This window comes from Parasteatoda tepidariorum, chromosome 6 (assembly GCF_982258835.1).
Source record: "Parasteatoda tepidariorum strain Cologne lab strain chromosome 6, Ptep-v5.0, whole genome shotgun sequence".
In the NCBI taxonomy this organism is placed as follows: Eukaryota; Metazoa; Arthropoda; class Arachnida; order Araneae; family Theridiidae; genus Parasteatoda; species Parasteatoda tepidariorum.
In genome coordinates this window covers 46,730,632-46,751,647 of record NC_141760.1, presented here as the reverse complement: position 1 = coordinate 46,751,647, position 21,016 = coordinate 46,730,632, and the positions used below count along the sequence as shown (strand labels likewise).

Genomic DNA, 21,016 nt, shown 5'->3' with positions numbered 1-21,016 from the left:
ATATAACATATTTTCGGTACTACATTAAATTTAAAAAGGGTATATATATATATATATATATATATATATAATATATATATATATATATATATATATATATATATATATATATATATATATATATATATATATATATATATATATATATATATATATATATATATATATATATATATATATATATATATATATATATATATATATACGCACAATGATGAAATATAAACATGAGCTTTTATACAGTGTTTAAAGTCAAATACTTAAGTACTCGGGTCGTTGCAAGAAAGATTTGCACGGATATTTTTTACTTCAGACTCATAAGAGTCAATTCAAATCAAATAAATATACTCTATTCTTATTTTCTTTCTAAAGGATTCCAACTAATAAAGGAGTATACATACTTATTAAATTTTAATATTAATTTTCGTTTTATGTTCAAACTATCATTTTAATAAAAATTGATAAAATTTCAGAAATTATAGGCAAAATATTCATAATATACTTATCAAGTATCTAATCCTAAAAATATTTAAAAATGCTTATATATATAATGTCAATAATAATTTTGATTGGCTCAAACTTTAATCATTATCATTAAGTTATTAAGGATTAGTTATTAAAAATATTCTTGTATTCATTTAGTAAAAATATCTTTCCTAAATTCACTATTAATTTTTAATTTGAAATTTTCAATGCTTTTCTTATTTCCTAATTATAATTTTAACAAAGTTCGTTATCAGATGTACAAAATATACTCAATTCTATGATTGAAAATTTGATTTTATCGCTACTTATTTCTTGCATTTGATTTTAAAATTAAATTAATTTTAATGGGTGCTCTTTTTAACGTATTTTTCACCGTCGACGAACATCCGGTTCATAGTGTGAATTTATACATCTTTTGTGCTCAACTTTTATAACATTTGTATTAGGACTATGGACTCTAAGGACTATGGGACTTGTTATTCTTTTCTTCATTAAAAAACTAGCTTGCATTCATACTACAAAGTATACATTTTAAATCTTAAAATCCAATTTCAATATTTGATATATATAGGTAAAAAAAATCGTATTTGTGTGGTCATATTGTGCAAATTATAATTCACAAAAAAATTTCGAAAAATGATTCTTAAACACAGCTCCCTTTTCTTCCTTTAGTTAATGAAAAAAAAATTTAACGTAAAATTTTGAAATCAATGGGCGCCAACACAACCTTTACGTAATTTACCGATTACTTTTTCCAGTTGCAATGAGAATATTAATTAAAAATACAGTATAAGCAAATATTTTTATAAAAATGTCCAACACATAAAAACATAAAAAAAAGTGTAAAAACTGCAAAAAAGTATAAAAACTGCAAACATGCATAACACAGTTTTTTTTTTTTTTTCGTTTCACATCAAAAATCATATTTTTTACATCATCAAATTATTGCATTGAAATTTTTTAAACATTTTTTTCAAATCAAATTTTTTTACCAAAAAAAATCAAATTGCTGAAGTATTGACTTTGCTACAACTGCGGAAAATATTCTGTAAACATAAATCGTAGCAGTATGCTATAAAATCACTATAATCGATAAGTAGATAGAGATATTATCGCATAGGAATTCACTACCTAATTTCATTATAAGAACAAGAATTTTTTATACATAACATCCTTCGTTTTTTTTTTCTTTTGTTGTGAAAAAATTCGCACTTAGAAATGCTTGTTAACTAGAAAAATGATTGAAACCCTACTCTTAAAATGGAAGCTCAAAATAATAAATTTATAAGCAATGTTTCGAAAAAAAATTGTGTATTGCGAACATTTAGTTAAGCTTTGTGGTGCCCCCTATCCTCTGGTGCCCTACGCACATGCTTAGTTTGTATAATGGTTAATCCGGCCTTGGACTGATCGTAAAGACACGGTTCCCAGTAGAACTCAGAAGTCAAGCATCATTGGCTGTGGTCAGTAAGCGGGTGGGTGACCACCTGACTTCCTCAGGGATGTTTTCCAGACCGTTGCCAATAGTCCATTGTGCAGCTCTAGTGCGACGTAAATAAAGTACCTACCACTAAGCTCTTTGATTGCGATCAGTTACTTATTTATTACCAAATATCGCAGCTAAAGTTTCTTTGTTTTATTCTTTTATTTACAAACTTATTATTTACAAGCTTACCATCACCACCGACATCCGATACGATAACCTCATTTTAAGTAGAGTTCATAAGGTCCTTAAGAAGTTAAAAATATGGCAGCAAAACTAAGAAGATGTATTTTATTATGTTTATATTCACCACAGCATTCAATATTTAATTTCAAACGCTTGTAAATTCGTGGTAACGAAATGTGTGGTTTTTCAAAATTTTAAATTTAATGATAACTTTATAATTACGACACAAATGCCACAGTTTTCTGACTTTATTAAGGACATTATAAGTCCTGTCAAAATATTAAAATACAGATGTTTGCTACAAGCATAAAAACTTAATTTTTCTAAATGAAAGTTCAGATTTTAAAAAAACAAAATAGTTTCACATCTTTGAAGAAATTAAAATTCGCCAAAAATTGACGTCTACGCTCTGAGGGCTCTAGTAAATTGCAGAGTAAATTTTACTTGGAGTTTTTCTTTGAATTTTGCAGTTGTAGATTGATTAAAGATTTGCTAATTTTAATTAGAGTTTAACTAATTTTAATTGTTACAGTAGAGAAAATAATGTTCCACTGCTCCGACATTCTAAAAGGAAAATTAGTGGCACTTTATGAAAATGGAAAAATCTATCAGAAATTAGTTAGGTGTTGAATGTATCTTATTATACAGCAAGAAAATGGTATATGAGGTTAATAAATTGTGTTTTTAAGTTGAAAGTTCATGATTGAGAGGCGTATAATTCAATATAAATTCCTTATTACATAAGTGTATAAAGTTGTAATCAGCATCTGATTTTATTTTTAAATTTTTTTATACATTGTTGTAAAAAAAAATTAGTTTCTCAAAACTATTTGCATTATTAACTGTTTAAAAGATCCTTCTTTTTTCAGTAATTTTATGTTAAACTATATTTGAGATTTACTTGTAAAATAAAAGTTCATGGAGCCTAAATCTAATTTGATTTTTAAATCCTTTGATGGATTGTAAAATTTTACTTGTAGTAAAGAATTGATTATTCTGCGCTTATAAATAACCGGATTTATAAATTCTGTTTGTAACTAGAGAATAAACGTAATTAAAAGTAATGAATTGAAGGAGCACTTTACGCACTAGACAAAATATTTCCCCGGATTTGGCCTCCATTCTTGCCAGCCTACTACTACCCTTAACTACTTCCAGCATTTATGTAAACAAATCCCTTTGGTTTTTTTTCTTTTCTGAAATTATTAGAAGATGGCCCCAGAAATAATCAGTGAATAAATAGCTTATCAAAAATATTTAAAAATTAATGCTGTTGGTAGGAAATATTCTTCCTACCGACTTATATAAGATAAAAATGCTTAATAAAATAAATTATCTGAAACTAAATGCGTATGTGGTAGATAACTCTTTTAAGTTTTACTGAGTTGAATTAATAATTTAACTTTTCGATCAATTAGTCAGTGATCCCTCTTAAGCATTTTGAACTAAACAAATATTGTATAACATAAATGAGCTAAATACCACAAAACTTCACATTTTCAAAATTAAAAATTATATAAATTAAAAAAAAAATTCTGCGAAACACGCGTGGACAGTAACTAATTTATTCTGAGATTAAGACGATATATGAGATGTTGAGAAATTTTAAGATATTTAAAAATGTTGACTACATATTAGCATTAATAATTATAAAATATATAGTGAAGAAATCGATACACAATTCCAAATCTATGCCTACCTTTGTATATTATTAAAATTGTATCAATTATTGAAAGAACAAACTAAAAAATAAAATTAAAAAGAGCTGATGTATAATTACATTCTATCAGAAACATGCTTTTATAAAACTCAACATTTGTTGAAAAAAATGCTTTTTTTCAATAAAATGTTTTATTCAAATCTCTTTATTAAATTACGAATAAATTTTTAGACGACTGAAAAGGAAACACCCTATTTTATAATTAAAAAAGAAAAGGAATAGCAATCGGTTATTCGCGAAAAAAATGTGAATGAAATTTTGCTCTTTGCGCGTAAGTCAAGTTTCTAAGTTAACCACTTTTAAATATTAATCGTCCCATTTAAATACGTCTTCATTGTCACCAAATTACTTTTTTAAAAATAATTAATTAAAATTTTTCTGGGCTGCTACCATATAAAAACTCTTGGAACTTTACATTTTGAAATAGAAAAATAAGTAGATTAATATGGTATTAAAAAAGTTATACCTCATAATTTAAGATTTTTTAACCCGCAATTAAATAAAATAATAAATATTCATTAAAAATTATTTTTTGCATTAAATAATCTTTGGGTAACTGGGTATAAGTGAGAGCAATTAGTTTTAAAAATATGACTAAAACTCAAAAAGTGAAATTCTGTCCAAACTATGGGGACCGTATTTTCCAGATTGCGGCTACCTCCTATGTTTTTAAACTATTACCTTAACGCTAGTTTCGTGTACAAAATGAATAAATTATGAAAATATGACCAAGATTACACTTAATCGTTCTCATTTATCTGCGAACTCGTTTTTCTGCTATATAACCAAAGTTTTTCTGGAAAGTTGGTATATCGCCAACGAAAGACGAAGCACAGCAGTAAGTTGTAATTCTGGGATGCAATAACCCAATACCTAGTTTTGTTAGGAGAGCAGTCCAAAGTTTTGAGCAATTAATGTTAATTCTACTTTTTGATTATTTTACCATATCCCCAAAACCTTTATAGGAATTTGAAATATTTTTGCGCTCAGTTATAAAATTCGTTTACCTAAAAAGAATTCTATGCAAAACATAACTTATAATAAATGGTAATTATTTTATTTAATAAGAGTCAAAAAATTGAATAGCAAGGTAGAACTTTCACTAATTGACCGATTTCACTGATTTTTTTATTTAAAATTGTTATTTAAAATTGCATTCTCTTAAATGATTGTCATTGTATACAATGCAAAATTTTTCCGACTAATATTAAATAAAAAAACTAATGATTATTTACTAAACGATATATTTTGTGTGGATTTATATTTGAATAACCGAATTTGACAATTGTGAACAAAATTTTTTTTCAATTCGATTAAAAAGTATTCCAGACTTAGTAAAATACACAAAAAGTAAAATTAATATTAAGGGATTCAAGTTTTGGAACTCTCTTCTGTTCAAACTATTAGAACCATATTTCCTTCGTTCCGGCTACCCATAATATCTTGGGGGTCAGAAATCCACACGCGTAAAAAAGTAGATTCACTCAGAGAAAGTGAATTTTTATGTCTGATTTCGTAAAATATTATTACTGTAAGACTATGTCTTTTTTGTGTTAAAAGGGCATTTATATTCTATTTCTTTACGTTTTGATTAAAAGCATTTAGAGGCCAAATACTGTTTTAGGGGATTCTGGACCTCATTTTAAATCAACTTAAATAGAGTTAAACCGTTTAATTCTCATTATATGAATTATTTGTATTTGCTTAATATTACATGGTTACTGCTACTTTATAACCTGAATTAATAGTGCTTTGTTTTTTTAATCAAGTGGAAAACTGTATTCTTTCTTCTAAGATGTAATTTATCTGTGCTTTTAGCATGACGCTGATCCACCTTAATAGGACCAACAGAACAGAAATTAACAATAATGCCTGCTACGTGCCATGAGGACATATGTTGCCCGAAGTGGTGGGCATTGAAAAAATATTTCCGAGAAGTATTAATCTTCGGAATGTCTCGCACATCATTAAAGGTCATCTTAAGAACTAACAGTTAAAATTAAGTCAGTCACTTTCAAAAAAAAATCTTATTATTTTTTTTCTTGTTTGTGTTTGAAATTTTATAAATTAGAATGTTTTTAAAGAATAACAGAATATTATATTTCAAGTTTATACGACTGTATAATATTTTTATGACTGAATTAAATAATAAATTTTATATTATGCCTTTTGAGCTAACAGTTTTAATAACTTTTTAAATCTGTTCTGGCTCTTTCTTATAGTATATTTTGCTTTTTTTGATGTCTCATGTTAATGCATTCTTTTATATATATTTAACGTCGTTGCCGTGAGGAAGGATAAATACTAATACAGGTCTTAGACAGGGAAAGAGGGCACAATATTTAATTTTTAGAGACAGAACAATCATCAAAGTTATACAAAATCCTTGAGCTCCTTAATTAAAATTTTCCCGTAACTCCGGCTTTTCTTCAAGTCAAGTGCTAGCTTCTATTGGTCAATGCTTTCTACTAACATACTTTAGGACGTATTTTCTAAATAAGAAGTTTTTAATTAAATGTAGTAGCATTAAATTCTAACTTGAGAATCATTTAAACTGAAACAGTTGTAGTGATATAGTAGAAATGATAAATAAATGAATAGCTTGTATATAAAGTTAATTAAATACCTAGAATAGATATTCTATAAAATAGTGTATTTCTCTTAATATGTATCTTCAAGAAATGATAAATAAATGAGTTACTTTTTCTTTTGATAATCTTTATTTTAACCTTTTTATTTATTTATTTTTTAAGCATAGCTGCCAACACTGATAGGAAAAAATCCAGTAGATGCTTACTCAGAATTTTGAATAGTAATAGGCATTTAATTCATCAAAGATAGTTAAAATATTTTTTTAATTAAATTAAAAAGAGAGTTCTGAATAAAAATAACCTGAACATTTTTGAACAAAAAAAAAGTGTTGAACTATTTTTTATAAATGAGGCTTGCATCATTATGAATTATTAATACTTATTTAAATATTCAAGCAATAATCTGCGCAAAAATACTATTTCAATAAGGATTTTTTTTAGGAAATTTCCTCAATATTAAGGAATTTTCTAAAATGTACAAAAACCAGGAGAAATTTTAATGAAACCAGTAAACCAGGAGAAACTGGCCTAATCCAGTAGAGTTGGCAGCTATGTTTAAGTGGTAATTAAGAGATAAGCATATGTATAAAGTACAAAATAGGAAGAAAAAAAATTTATAAATTTGGATCTGAGTATTGGTAGCCAGAGTATTTGGACAAGAGTATTGGTAGCCAGCTTGACTCTATGAAGGTGCTTGCTGGTGCCATCATATAAGGTCTATGCCCACTACTAGTGGCAACATCCTGAGGAAAGGAGCAGCTAAAAGTCTTCTTTATAACTATCGTCTGGTTAACCAGCTGTAAAATAGAAGCATTTTTCTTGATAAAAAAAAAATAGAAATCATGTTACCGTAAAATTCTGCAGTGGGTCAGAATTTAATCTAAGACTTCAATTATATTAATATCTGAAAACCATGCCAAACAATAAAGAGCATAATTATTTTTTATGAATTTAAAAAATATACAATTATATTTATTACATATTGCAAAATCAATGACTGAAATGTTATCATGTTATGGCACAAAGATATTCTTCAAAGTAAATGAAAATCTGCATAAACCATTGTAGAAACATAGTCCTGGTAAACATATCTCACAGAAAAGCTTTAAGCAGACAATGCTGTGAGACTATTCCCCGGGACAAATATGGATCATCAGTAGAAGAACAAGCTGCAATCTGAATACTAATTAAATTTTTAGATTAAAAACAAACTATATTAAATAAGTAAAGAATAATTCCATATATAATCCAGGCAAAAGCTAGAAGAGAACAAGTTGCTTCTAATAAGTATTGCAATTAAGATACCTTGTAAAGATTTCAATCAATGGTTAAGTATATAACTAAAAGCACAGCTTTTTAAATTGTAAATCTATAAAGGATTGCATACATTACCTTGAATCAACTTGAGTAACAGAGTGACATTCAACACAAAAGTATACATTTTAAGATATTTTTAATTACTGGAAAAGTGTTAAGCATGCACACATGCAATTACATATATATATATTAAAAAAAACAAAACATTCACAGGCTCACTCATGTTGACGCAGTCAACGGAACATTGGAGCACACATCCACAATTAGACAATCTCTCTAGTGCTTTGCTAGTTGACCAAGCCCCCATTATTAACAATAAAAAATTGGCCCACTTCCTCCATATATGTCTAACTTGTCATGAGGTTGAACTAATTCTCTCAATTCAATCTTTTAGCATTCAGATGTATTACAGTTATTATGGGTTTTAGTCAATGAGAGTTAAATTGCTAAAATTAAATAAATTATTGTTATGACAGGTTTGTTGCTCGGTTTCAGACTTTCAATTCTTTTGCTGGTTTCCAATTTAGTCAGGTTACTTACGTCTAAAAGAGAGGGGTAGTGTCTGTTTAACCTTATTTCATATTTCTATTGCAGAACCCATCAGAGTTTAGACATAAATACTAACAGCATTAAGAAAAAGGCAACCATAGGACATAACATCACAACATTTAATAGTTACTCATAGCACAGATTTTTAAAAAAAAATTATTTTCTTTACATATGACATAAACGACCTTACAGCCAACTGCTTGGTTGGCGGGTGCACTGCCTACCAAAGAGACTAGTTGTAGAAATGTGGTGGGCAATAATTTTTTACAAAATAAGAGATTAACAGCAGAACAACAATTTTGCGCTTTGTATAAACAACTGAAGTTAATCTTTGCCTGGTCCTGTGAGTGTGCCATTTACATAGCAAATGTGAAATTGTATTGAATGAAATAGCTGTAACTTTATCATTAGTCATTATACAATTACTATGTCTGGAATTTTAGATTCAAGAGAAAGAAATAATGGTTTCTACATCTAAACTGCTAGTAATAAACTGTGCTACTGGATAACTATGCCCAAACTATGTAACTGTAGTTTATTTGAAAACATGATAAATATTTGTGTTATGAATTATGCTAATACTACTAAATCAGCAAGTAAAATTTAAATAGAATCAAATATTAAAAAACAAACCTCATATTTCTTTTAGACTGTCTCTTATACCACACAACTTGCAAACTTAATTCTGGTTTTTCCGATCAGACAGTAACAGACTGATGGCTGAAATAAGAAATTTTTAAAAAAATAACATAAACAACTAACTTTCTGATACAAGAACTATGTTAACCTTAAAGGGGAAAATACAAATCTTTAAAAAATAACCACAGCATCAAACCAATATTAACAAAAATATGGTTTAATAATAAAAGTTTATAAACTTTTCATTGCTTTTTTTTCTGTTTTCTTCTTTAGCCCATATGTCATTTAGGGAGAAAAAAGAGACCTTACATTACTTTGAAAGTTTTATAAGTAAAAATCAACCATGTTGAATATTTATGCATGATAATTCATTTATTAAGAGGTAAGATTTAAATACTTTTAAAATCTTTCACCATTTTTAGAGATTGAATGCTAAAATAATAAATTTCTAAAATTGATAAAGCAAATAGAATAAATAATTTTTAAAATAATTAAAATAAAAAATATATTAATAAATTTATTGTTTAATAATAATAGAGGAAGATAATAACCAGCAAAACATTGACTTTTTCTTAACCTACATTTGATTAAAGACAAATACTGATAAACATTAAAAGATATTTATTTTGACTTTTATTATTTTATTAAAATTTTAATTTGCAAACAGAATACTACAACAATATAGTTGAAGAAAAAAAACTAAAACACTTAAAATGCCACAGTTAATATACAATTAGTTGAATAATCAAAATAAAAAACATTATACTAGTAGCAATAGTACTAACTACTGATACTAACTGAAATACTCGTATTGGCTCCTCTTAATCTGTCTGTCATTTAAGCTAAAAAAAGAATAAAATTAGATGAATCTCTGTGCAATAGACAAATTTTTATTACAGTAATCTCTCTACTTAGTTTTGTATAATGTTACTTTGTATATACCAAATATATTTAAAGTGAAAGAGTATTTATAATTCAGGGGCAATGTTCTTAGCGATCTTCCCTCTGTCCCTCAGGGGCAGAACCACAACCGTTGTGAGAATTAGTACTTAAATTAACTCATAACATTCTATTGCCTCTAAACATTTTTCTCCATTGTGTAAAGTAGTACAAAGAAGAATATCAGGGAAAAAAACACTTTCTACTGAATATTTTTCCTTACAGCATCAAAGTGCTAAGTCTGATGCAGTTCTTTGACTACTCTCTCTTGTTTGAATGGGCTGAGTTGTGGTGATCAGGCTTAAATGTCAAGACAAGAGTACAATGTTTTCATGAATCTAGTTAACATATATATAAGTAAACATAAAGTCGTGTATACATACACTTTCTTTTTAGCAACTTTGTCATGCATTCTTCACAGACTGAATATTGCCCTGTCAGTTTTAATGAATGCCATCTTTGCTAATACATTCATCTGCGACAACATCAATATCTCAATAAGGTTAAACATTTAAGAAAACAGTTAAATATGTCACCATGGAATCCCTTAGTAAAAAGAGTAAAGGGGACAGAAGTACAGAAGAAATAAGCAAGGTTTGGTTTACATAGTAGTTTTTGACTTAAACATTAACTGTAAAAAATCTTGGAATTTTGAGAAAATAAAAATTATAGATAGAAAAAAATATAAATAGTTTGTAGTAAATGAAAAATTTAATTTCAAATTAAAATCTAAATAAGTTAATTTAAATTGTTATTAATTTGTTAATATGAATTATATTCTAAAGAAATATAATAATTTTATATGCATTTGAAATAAAAATTAAATTATGTGTACAAATTGTTTTGCACATAAATGTGATACATATAGAATAAAATTTCTTGATTATAGTATGCATGCTCATAATTTATGTAATAGTTTAGACAATCTAAAAGAATAATAAGAGCAGTAATTGTGAACGAAAATGATAAATATTATCTAAAATTCAAAATAAGAATTTTTCTGTTTCTTTACAGATTCATATTTAGAATTTCTTTTTAACATAAGTTTATAATAAAATTGAAACAAAACTATTTTGAATATGATTTAAGAACTCTCCCCTGTTATGAAGAAAATTCAATACAAAAGCTTCCTATCAAAATAAAATTTAATTAATATATTTTCTAGAAAAAAAATCTCTTTGTATTATGTCTCTGAAATAAACGTAAATCAACTCATTTAAATTTAAGAAATTTCATTACTAAACTGCGTTGCTAATTTTAGACAATCTAACTAAAGATTTCTGGAAACATGGAAAAACTTTGATAAATGAAAATTTTTTCTTTTGGTTTATGATTTTCAAAAATACATAAATTTTACACATAAAGGAAAACAAACTATGTAATTTAAATTCTAAATCTTTGCATTTTCAGGAAATTTAGTATGATCTCTTAATATTAACAAAATCTCATGATTTTTTAAAATATAATGCTTTTAAAACATACACTTATATTATAAATCTTTAATTAATAAGAATTACCTGTAAATAAAATTTTCATGATGACAAAACATAAAATCCAGCTCAATCAAATCTAGAAAATGGCTTTGAAAAATAATTTTGTTTATGATATGACAGGAAACTATAAATGCAAAATAACTGATTTCAGTAGTGATGTAGTTGCAATATATGGGTAGCAAGTAAAAATATCCAAGGCATTTTGAATTAATTGAGCAAATGGTGCAGCTCTTAGCATTCGAAAGAACATTGGAGATAATATAGTAAATTTACAATTAAAAATATGACTTACCTAGCGAATTCGTTTCATTGCTTAATCATTCCGAGTACGTCCAGCTCAAACATTTTCGCCATTTTCAATCACGTTCAAAAAGCGGGCATCCAAGCAGTTGGCGATAGATTTCGTTTGGCAATCACCCATTTCAGCTGATCGCCAAAGTTTAGGGTTATAAGAGGGCGGTCAGCCAAGACAGTGCGATAAATTATAGATGGCACTATAAGTTGTCAGTATCTGGTTATGGTTTTTTTGGATTTGCCTCGTTTATATCAGAACCGTTCTCACTGAATGCGAAAATCAGATTTTTGATCGCATCGCAAATTCGAATTCGCAAAAGCGAGTTTTTCGCAGCTAGTGTGAATGATCTTGAGACCATACGCACTGGATGCGGAAATATCGCATATGTGAATTCAGAGATGCACATGAGAGCCTGATTGGCAAGTTTTTTATGGGTAAATATACTTTATCAATCACCACTTGCAGATGCGAGTTTTCTCATTCAGCGTGCAGGTCCTAGTTAAATGTCTCTTCACTTTCAATCGTAATCAAAGTACCGAAAGGGAGCGGGCCGCATTACCTGATTCGTGAAAAACATTTTCCTGCGAAAAACTCACTAATCAGGATCTTAATTTCTCTCCGAAGGGATCGTAAGTATGTGAACCGCTTTAAGTGAGAATAACTGTGAAGGATCATTTTCACTGCCTGTGATTTTTTTCGTAGCGAATGAAAACCACAATGGTGGGAAAAATTTATCCGCCAAAAACTTTTCAATCAGGTTCTTGATTTACACGTTGCACTAGAGCTGCACATTGGCCTATTCGCGACAGTTTGGGAAACATCCCTTAGGGTGATCTGAAGACAAGCCAACACAATTTTGTGAGGTCACTTCTTCAATTTTGACATAGATCTGAAGGGGAAGAAAATTCCCTTCAGATCCCTTCTCCCATGGTACTGCTCAACGACCGACCACAGGACTTTCGCTTCTACAGATTTTGCGAGCACGTATATCGCACGTAGTCGGTGGGTCTTGGAGGGATCGTGGAAGGGTGAGTCTTGGAGGTTTGATCCTCCGGGGAGTCGAGGATCGAACAACGACCCCTCTGGACCGGAGTCCGATTCTCTAACCACTGGACTATCACGCCCATTGAATGCGAATTCGAACCTGATTGTTGGAAAATATTAACCAGCAAAAAGTTTGCCAATCAGGTTTTCTTTCTCACGAGACTTTTTCGCTTGCGAAAAAATTATATCCATTGAGAATTGTTTTACAGTCGAGTCCTGTAGTTATTATTCGTATATGCTATCGTACGTCAATGAACAATTTATTCTGAATTGGCGAAAAACAGATTCAGAATATATAGAACCACTAGGATAATGCTTGCAAATTACTTTGAACCAAATAAAAACACCTAACTTAAATATTTAATAGAATGAAACGATCTTTTATGCTATGGATCACACAAAATTCTTAAATATCTGCATGTTACAATGTTTTTCAATATATTTAGTTCTTCAATTTTAGGAAAAAAAATATAGCGAATTATATAAAACTTTAATAATAAACATTGTAACACTGTAAACTTAAACATTGTAATTATACTCTCTTCCCCTCAATATTTCTCAGTTGGAATATTTTTTTTCGTCGCTTTTCTCGTGCTTGCCAGCACGACTCCATCTGAATATGAATGAATTAATATGCTGCAGTTTATATTTAATTTGGCTCTTAGCAACGAAGAAACACTACGCATTGTTCTCTTGTCAATCATAGTTTATGGTTATTTTAAATTACTTCACCTGCTGTGATGAGATTTTTTGGTATTTTTCGGACATCGTCATTTATGTAATTTATCGTCCTGGCATCCCAATTTATGACCCATAATTATCGAAATCTTGTCTATCCTCATATTTTGAAGGCCAGGAATCCAAATAAGTAAAACAAATTAATTATGTGTTCATTCTGATAAAGTACGTTTTTAGGTCTGATTTTGTTGTTATTAATTAATAGTTAGCTCTCATTGATTATCATATTTGAGGTCACCCCTTAAATTGATAAAATTGACATTTAGAAGATGAAAATCCGATCATTTTCACGAAAGTTATACTGGGTGATATCTTTCTTTTTTATTGCGCACTGTATCCATTTCGCAGAACTTTTTATTCATTAAAAAGCATGCACATTTTGAGCTATTCATTATATTATATCGGGTATAGTCTCATACGATTAAGCGTAAAAAATGCATAGGAAATAATGCAACACTTGTTTAGATAGCAACATTGAAACATAAATACGTATAGATACAAATTTGCACTTTCTATACATAAAATCTTTATAACTTCTAAATTATTAATCCGATGGTCTCGGGATTGGTCTCATTCAGTTGAGAGTGAAAAAATACATTGGAATTTATGCTTTATTTGATTGTCTACAAAAATTTTTATTTTCCACGTTATGCTACTCATAAAAGAAGGAAATGCACGAGAGTTGGGAAGTTTTCAAGTATCATCTATACATATAAAAATTAATGTGTGTCTGTCTGTTCTTTATAGACTCTTAAACCAGAATAGATGAAATTTCGAATAGTGATAGTTCGAAGCATAGGAAATGTCACTGTTAACTTTAGTACATTCGACTACGAACCATTCAAGCGGAAGAAGAGGAAAGCGAAATGCAATTTTTACCTTTGGTTGAGAGTTAGGCATGATATTAAGCTAAACTATTGAGGAATCAGTTTTATCAACTTTTTAATGATAACTTCAGTTATATTTGCTTGCTTATATCTCTACTTGATAAGAAAAAGAGTTTATTGCATGTACTTTAATATTTAATTATTATTTATTCGCTATGTTAGATAAATTCAATGAACAGCGATACCGTGGTATCGGGGGGGGGGGACTACGTCACCAAATTAGTATTTCTGAAGTAATCTGAAACCATGGGTGTATTTTGTTCATAGTATTTGGATGCTTGAAAGAGCCGTCACGAGTGGGTCAACCAATCGGGTTAAATTTTCACAAGGTGACTTCACATGGAACCAATTAAATCTGAAAATTTATTAAGCATCATAATAAACCCAAGCCTTGTACATGTAATGTTAACAAACCATGCACAATCACGTAATTATACACTACCGCGTGATTAGTTGCACGAATCTAATTATTTTAAAACGTGTTTCCATGAAGAAACTAATTTAAAATCAACGGTAATAGAAATTAAAAAAATAGCTATGCATTGAAAGGGAAAATCTAACAGAAAAGTGGAACTAATTCGCTTAGGAGATAAGTAAAAAATCATCAAATCGTCACACTATTATCGAAACCAATGATGCTTAATTAATTTAGGTAATAGATACATTTTGAAATAAAAGAAATAAGCTATGTACTAAAAAGCAAAGTTAATGGAGAAAAGGTAGCAGATGACGCTTCATTAATTTTGGCTATATGTATGTCTTGTATTATGATAATTGGTGCAGTTGTTTTAATAAGAATTCTTCAATGGATTTTCAGTTGTTTCAGAAAATATTTATTCCAATGTTAAATATTTTAAAATATATATTAAAGTTCAGATAGAGAATTGGTTGCACTCTAAAATCCTTATCAAGGTCTTGTAAGAATTTTATTTGTTTTTGATATTTTGGCTCTAGTTTGCTACATCTGACAAATGTATTTCGCACAAAACTCGAATGTTGAAGGGCTATACAATAGGTACCAAATATACTAATATAGGTGTAAAGTATTATTTTGATATATTTTGTAATTATTAAAAAGACACCACAACTGACCAAATTTAATACCGATACAGTAGTAATAAGCGTCTTGCGGCCCCTCGAAATCGATATGTACCGAAAAAAATTACTTGATAGTGGTAAATTTTGAATCTCAAAAGTTGGCCACGAGTAACAGCAACATGCCAAGTGATGCTGAATACAGTTAATCTCTATTCTGAAGGGATGAACAAAAAAAAACATGTTTTGCTTAATTTAACAATGTAAAGTCAACGATATTGCCTTCCAGATTTGTGTATGATTTCGTAATGTAGTTCAGCACTGATTTATATATTCTTTTCTTTTTTTTATTCACCCCGATGACGAAGTATGAGTATTCAGCCAATTTATAATAAAACAACTCCAATATTTTTTTTACCAAAAAATACCTAAGATATAATTTTTTTGTAGAAACATCTTCTTTTTTCTTATAATTGAAGCACAATTAGATTTACAAGTATTTTTTTACCATTTATAAGATTTTTCTGTATTTTATAAATTCTAAAAAAGACGTGAGCCATTTGGATAGCTGATTTTGAGCTGAGATAGCACAAAAGATAAGGCACTGAACTGTCAATGCGAAGGACAAGTGTTTCAACCTCAGTAACGATTCGAAGCCCATCTTGCTTTGGATTGTTGAGTGCCTGTTTTTAAGGGAAATAAAAGTGGTTGGTGTACAATGCTGACCACCTTTCCACCATCACGTCGTTGATTGGGAAGTTGTAAAGTCTTACCTTCTATGATACTACTGGCCCACATTGGGCTATTGCGGAATTATTTATTAATGATAATAATAAGATTAAAAGAAATAATAACTTAGCACGGATTGTGCGTAATTAGCTGATTTAATTTAACCTATTTTGCCAGGTATACACTAGCCCGACATTCTTTACGTTTACATTTTTTAAAGTTAATGTTCATTCTGCGGTATTCCTCACACTGATAATTTTTTAAAGGTATTCCCGACAGACATTTTTGCTAATTTATCCTGAGCGTGAAATTCTTAGTAATCTCCTGGCAAAATAAAATATCCTAACTACTTAAAAAATTAATAATTATAATAATATAAAATTTCAAAAAATATAATAATATAAAATAAATTCCATCTGTTCGAGAAAATGTAGACATGTAATACCTACTGAAAAAAAAAACCCTGAATTAACACATTTTGATCAGGAGTCAGCATAGAATTGGGGGTTTCTTAAATTCTCTTTGTAGGAAAAAAATATACGTACCGGAACTCTCATTATTTTTTCTTTCCTAACGCCATCTGTGTTTTTAGTCATCCACAAGATCACAGGTATGTCATTTTACACGTCAACGAAGACTACTAAGTCATCAACTGAACAAATATGACACTAAAAGTATGTATGATACTTTAAGTAAAAGCTAAAAAATTACGTCTCTGAAAGATTTGATGTTTTTTTTTTTATTTGTTTGTTAATGTCTCACTAGTGTTTCACTAATGGATATTGTCGATGATCTGTAATCCATCTTCAGCGATGACCCTACTGGTGTGGTCATCCTTCGTGTTGACTAAACACTGATGCAGTACCGTGAATACTGCACCAAATACTAATGCAGGCTTATGTATAATAAATGTAATACCGGGAATGTCTGCATTTTCCAAGATTATACTCATACGTACTTTTGCGCTAATACAATTTAGAACAGAAAAGCAGATGATGGCAGTAATTACCCTGTTTTCGTAGCACGTTTCTAAGTATCCAAATGTGCATGGTCTGAAACATCCAGGATGTTAAATGAAAGTGGAAATCGAACAGTACAGTATTGCGTGGCATTATTGCATTCGAATGCAGTTGTCGGTGTATTTTCTTTAAATCGCAAATTCCACTACCCGGACTCTAGCATGGGGTGGGGTATGAAGCCCAAACCCCTATTCTAAGAGAAGCTATGGGAGGAAATTCGAAGTTTCCACCCACTATGCTAATGAACATTGACTATCTTCCTGTTGCAGACATCAAGACGTCATATTTTTCTCAAATTCTTACCAGAACATAGCCGACAAAAGCTGAGTTATCCCGATCAGATTTCGCACCAGATGACAAATGCAGATGCCGCGCACATGCCGATATTGACCATATCATCCTCGTATGTCCACTTTTAGAACAACAGCGGATCATACTTCGAACAAAACTTGGTTTGGGACTCTACTTCTCATCACTCATGGATACTTTAGATCATTGCAAACTTCAATCCCTTATTCAATTCCTAAAGGCTGCCCATCTTCGGTAAACTTCATCCAATTTCTCACTCTACATAATTGATAAGCGAAAAACAGCAAAGAGCTTCAAAAATACACGCCAGTCATCATCATCGTCATGCTTTCTAAGATTAAGAGGTTCGGGAAAAATCTAGTGTTATATAGAAATAAAGGAGAATCAATAATATTCACAGGGTTGCCTTTTTAAGATGTGAGAAGATCACCGAAAGACATCAATTTGAAAAATATAAAGTGATCTTTATAAGTGATGACAAAAATAAATCAAATGAATGAATTGGTCCGATCAATGAACAATTCGTTTAGTTCTAAGCTTATATTTCTAAAGGAAACATTCGAAACATTTTGAATGCAAATAGACTTTGCATTTGATGCAAAAATTAATCGTGTGGTTTTTGCACACTTTACATCGTCTGTTGACTTTTTTTTCCATGCCCATTTATTGTATATCCGATTCTATCAGTCTGTACTTCTATTAGTAGATCTACGGATGATGGGCAATCTTTGTTTGAATGAGTAACTTGTAATGAACTTTCACCGGATGGATTGTTCTTGGATTAAGATTTTAATTTGGCAATAGTTATATAAGATCTATAGTATATAAGGGATATTTTTGAGCTAGTTGAAATACTATGTAGCCTCCAGAAATTTACTATAACGGTAGTTAGCTATGGTATTGTCATGTAAGTCTACATCTCCCATATGCTTATTGTAATCCAAAATAACGTTGAGTTATGAAATCACAACTTCTTTTCTTGAACCGCGATGACTCAAGGGATATGGCATTCGCCTTCCAATGAGGCGAACCGGGTTCGAATCCCGGTGATGGCTGGTTGATACGAATCCTCATCCAGTTGGCACTGAACACAGTGCTGACGAAATATACTCAGTGGTAGATGGATCATGGGTTAGAATCCCTTTGCAGTCAGGCTAACCGTGGGAGGTTCTCGTGGTTTTCCTCTCCATGAAACGCAAATGCGGGTTAGTTCCCTCAAAAAGTCCTCCAATGCTTGTTCTTTATGGCATGTTGTGTCAAACACTGTTAGCCTCAGCACAATAAAACTCTGATAAAAATAAAAACTCAACAATAAAATTAATAAAACTCTGAATGTACAACAAAACTTCAATAAAACTCTGAAACCTTGTATAAAAAGAGGTTTTTCAAATTACGCCTATTTCTCATGGAATCGGCCAATGGTGCGTTATCGCACCATTAAATTTGAATGAAAAAATTTTAACTTTTTTGTGATACTTGTTTCATTTTTATTTTATTTCTAGAACTTTCAACTTTAACCCGTTTTAAAAACATATAATAAAACTCAAGTGGAATAATTATGCTGTTCAAAAAAATGGACTTTTTCAATAACCGTTTGAAGTTTAAAAATTAGCATATTTTGAAAGTTTCTCAACAGAAATTATTTACTCCAATTGATTTACCAATATTTTATAGATGTCTTTAGAACCCTCTAAAACAAAAGAAAAATAAAATTATTGAAAAATATTCTCCACGGTGTTAATAAAAATTATTGATTAAAACAGTGCGTTTACGCACCATTGGCAGAAAATGGGTTAATTGATTACATTACATGCAATTAATATGCATAGTTTTTAAATATTTAAAAGCATGATAACTAATAATAAATATTGTGATCATTAATGAGCACCTGCAAGATAGGTCGAGAGGTCACGCTTGCAACCCCTGGAAATCTAATAAATAAAAAATTATACCTTGTTTTTAAATTTGATTTGATATCTTATTTTAAATATTTCTTACTACGGACAATATTGGAGCGCAAAAGTAGAATTTTTAAGTTTACTATAATAAACTAATTTTTTTCTGTTAATTAAAAGATATAGGTGAAAAATGTAATTTAATAGAAAATTAAAATAAATATGTTTCAATGAAATTCACTATTTTTTATGCTCATTCCATATTTAATTTGGAGAATATTTATAAAGTATGTTTTTTATTAATATGTTTGTACTTTGAAAGTTAAATATTTGTTAAAAATGTAAATCTTTATTGATGGTTTGGTAGCTTAATTTAAATCGTGAGAATTGTTCGTGAAAATTGCTGCATTTAGAAAATTTTTTCAAAAATACAAAAAAAAAAAAAAAAAAAAAAAAGAGGAAAAGAAAAATTTATGCAAGGTTTTCGAAATATTTATTGAATATTTTTCATGTTTGCACTCCCTTCCCCTTTGCATGCGGTCTTTAACGTTACTATTAATCATGATAAGAAGTAATCAAACTTTATGATTGGAAGTAATCATCATTATAAGTAATCAAAATATATGACGACAAATAATCATCAGACCAATGCATTAGCGATTTTACGAATAAGCGAATCGAGAAATCAGAGTGTTAATAAATGAGCGAATTGATGAACAGCATTTTATTATTATCTAAATTCTAAGATAATCGAAGAATGGTCAAATCTATCAATCAGTGAAATTAATCAATGAATAAATGTTTCATAGCTCAGTTATAAATTAATGAATAAGTAATGCAAAGAATCAGCAAAGTGACTGAAACTGGATATATAAATTGACGAGTACATACATGAGCAAGTCAAATATTTAATCAATTGAAGAATGTATCAACGAATTAATAATTGATGATTCATCAGTTTATTGATACGCTTATTAATTTATTTACTCACTAATAGATTTTTTTATATTCTCATTCATTATTTCACTGATTGATAGTTTTGCTTATTCATTGATGTGCATTGATATTGTTTGAATCATTGACTCAACCACGGTTCACTCATTCATTAATTTAGCTATTCATTAATTTACCTATTTATTGATTTGTTAATTTGTTAATTCGCTGATTTATTTATTATCTGATTTACTGTTACATTGGTTCTTTCATTCATTGATTCACTGATTAATTTGTTCTTTCATTCTTCCCCATTCTTCATTCATTGATTCACTGATTTATTCGTTCTTTCATTCTGTCCCATGTTCTGCTGACAGAGTAAATTGCCATTTGCAATTCGAATTAAAAAGACAAGGACATTGTCTCGAAGCATGATTAAAACTAAAGATTCCGATTACTTATACAAAACAACTGATGTGCAACAGTGCATCGAATACCACTTAACCATTCGAAATAACTATAAATATTCGACTATAAAGGATGTAAGAACACACCTATTCAATTGAATCTTTTCAATTGAATTGAAATTATTATTTGAATCTTTGATTTGGTTTCAGTTTTAGTACCAACCACAGCTATTATTTTGCTACAAAAATATATTCGCTGCTGATTTTAAATTGAAGTAAGAAATATATAATAATAGCCATAAAATTGTTTACAAATTCTTAT

General features: G+C 29.2%; 1 long non-coding RNA gene across 1 annotated transcript; it reads right to left on the bottom strand.

Annotated features, from left to right (window-relative positions):
* Positions 1-6,880: 6,880 nt before the first annotated feature.
* On the bottom strand, positions 6,881-11,880 carry LOC147808014 (uncharacterized). Its single transcript, XR_015434617.1, has 3 exons — positions 11,696-11,880; positions 8,966-9,052; positions 6,881-7,263 (listed from the first exon to the last, which is right to left on the bottom strand). It is a non-coding gene; the product is annotated as an uncharacterized LOC147808014 (long non-coding RNA).
* Positions 11,881-21,016: the final 9,136 nt, after the last annotated feature.